Here is a 2,794-nt window from a genome sequence, read left to right as displayed (position 1 = left end):
TCTTCACTCATGTCATTATCTGAATCTGTATTTCTTAATTCTAATATTTTAATTAGATTCTCTTTTTCAACTGGTGTAAGTGTTAATTGGTTTATTGTAGTTTTAACTTGACATTCATTTGCAAAGTGACCGATTTTATGATATTTAAAACATTTCATTTTACTTTTATCAAAAGATCTTTTCTGTAGTAAGGTTTTCGTGATTCAATTAGTGTTTGGACCCCACAAAAAGCGCGCGAAATGCCAGAGCTACCGGAGGTGGAGGCCGCCCGGCGGGCCATACACGACAACTGCGTCGGGAAGAAGATCACCAAAGCAATCGTCGCCAACGACTCGAAAGTCATCGACGGAGTGTCGGGCGCGGACTTCGAGGACTCGCTGTTGGGGAAGACCATCGTCTCGGCCAACCGCGAAGGCAAGAACATGTGGCTGCAACTCGACTCTCCTCCTTTCCCTTCCTTCCAATTCGGGATGGCGGGTGCTGTGTATATTCAAGGAGTAGCAGTTACCAAATACAAGAGGTCTGCTGTGAAGGACACTGATGAGTGGCCTTCCAAATATTCCAAGGTTTTTGTCCAAGTAAGTAGCAATTGCGAATTGCTATTTCACACCCATCTGGATGATGGTCTGGAGTTCTCATTCATTGACAAGAGGGATTTGCAAAAGTCCGCCTGCTCAAAGATCCAAATTCTATGCCACCCATCTCTGAGCTCGGGCCTGATGCTCTATTGGAGCCATTGACTGAAGACGCACTCTTTGCATCATTAAGCAAGAAGAAAATATCAATTAAGGCTCTATTGCTTGATCAGAGCTTTATATCAGGAATTGGCAATTGGGTTGCTGATGAAGTACTATACCAAGCCAGAATTCATCCGGAACAAAGTTCTGCCACCCTGTCCGAAGAATGTGTTGGAGCTTTATACAAAAGCATCAAAGAGGTTATTGAATTTGCTGTCCAAGTTGATGCTGAATCTATCCACTTCCCCCGTGAATGGTTATTTCATTTTCGCTGGGGCAAAAGGCCTGGAAAAATTAATGGGAAGAAAGTTGAGTTTATCACAGTTGGTGGCAGGACTTCAGCGTTTGTACCAGAGCTTCAGAAGTTAACTGGAAATCAGGTTGCCAAAGCAGGAAGTAAACGAACTAATAAGATTATTGATGATGTTGATGAAGAAGCAAGTTCCGAAGAAGCCAAGGGAACTGCTAAATCTAAGAAAGGGAGGAAGCCTGGAGGTCAGGCCAAGAGGTCTACAGTGAAAAGAAAATCTAAAGGTACTGATGATGAAGACAGTGATAGTGATGATTCCACTGATAATGTCGATCATGAAGACAATCATGATTCTGCTGATGATGACATAAAAAAGAAAACGAGAAAGGTGACATCAAAGAAAAAGGTGCAGACCAGTCAAAACAGTAAACTAAGGAAGAGAGCAAAGTAGATTCTGATTAGAAAAAATGGTTGGAAAAACTATTTAAAACTAAATTTTAATTGATTAATTAAATTAAGTTAAACTTATAATTAATCAAAGATGAACATAGATTTGAGTTCTCCATAATGAGGGCTACAAGATCATATGTTTGTTTGTGTAATTTGGTTTGTGGGTGAATAAGAAATTGTCACTCAAAGATGGCTACTTAGAATGAGGGAAAGGTATTTGTCCCACATTGGAAAAGAGAAGTGTTGAAAAGACTTTATATAGAATCCATTGTGTATGGATTGTAAAGTGTGTAAGCCCCTTTATACCCTCTCGCGCACGCGCAGGGGGGGTGCAAATCCTAGATCGCAAGGGAAACTCGTGTATGCCCGTGCGACCTGCAAACACGAATGCAACACCGAATTGAGGGTCGGAACGCAGATTCTTTTTGCATTTCCGAAAATTCGGTTTTGACTTTTCAAATTCTCTTGACTGTTCAAATTCTTCTTTTGTAACAACTGAGTTATTGTGTGTTTATGGAGAATTATAACAGAATTGAAATCAATGTTTGTAACATATGTAACTCATATATGTTATGATCTTTTGATTTCTATAACCGCCATCTTATTTATTGCTGATTGCAAATCCTCACAGTATAAATAGCCACCATCCTTTCATTATAAAATAATCTCATTCAAAACACATTTCTCTCCCACTTTCAACGTTCTTAGTTCTTCTCTGGTGATAGATAAAGGTACCTTTCGAGTTCGTTGAGGGTTCTAGTTAGTAGTGCAACTTTCTAGAATTGTTTAGTCGTTATATCCTGGGAGACAAGCGCCAAGCATCCTTGCACCGGTAGAGGAGGCGTAAACGTCTTAAGGACAGTGTGGTATCACACACGTCTCGACTAGTTCTTCCATAACAAATCGTTCGGTATTTTGGTTGAATTTCTTTTCGTGTTCTTCATTTTTGATTTATAATTATTGATAATTCAGCTTATTAAATTATATATGCAATATATCACTGTTTGTTACAACAATTCTGACTAGTTCCTAGCCCAGTTAATCGTTAGTAATTTTTGAGTGCGATCTCATTCAGGTATGGTAACTCGGTTAGTCGCAAGCAATTTTTGTTTCTGTATCTGGGCTTAATTCCAGCTAATGTGGATAAACTAATGACTTCCATCATGTATTATATGCTAAACCGTGGTCGGGAATAGGCAGATGTCTCTTCAATTCCACCTTAAAAGAGGAACTTTTATGAATTTACTGCAGATGAGGCAGGTCTAAAATTTTTTTTTTTTTTTACTGAAGAAAAACTAATTAAGATGAGACAGAAAAATCGACAAACAAATAGAAACCCTAGCTAAGCTAAGCTAGC

The 2,794-nt window shown here is 39.0% G+C and overlaps 1 pseudogene; it reads left to right on the top strand.

Annotated features, from left to right (window-relative positions):
- The first annotated feature begins 223 nt into the window (after positions 1-223).
- LOC126796132 (formamidopyrimidine-DNA glycosylase-like) lies at positions 224-1,443 on the top strand (annotated as a pseudogene).
- Positions 1,444-2,794: the final 1,351 nt, after the last annotated feature.

Source organism: Argentina anserina, chromosome 5 (genome assembly GCF_933775445.1).
Source record: "Argentina anserina chromosome 5, drPotAnse1.1, whole genome shotgun sequence".
Lineage (NCBI taxonomy): Eukaryota > Viridiplantae > Streptophyta > Magnoliopsida > Rosales > Rosaceae > Argentina > Argentina anserina.
The sequence above is the reverse complement of the archived record's forward strand: the minus strand, read 5'-3'. Positions and strand labels throughout refer to the sequence as shown.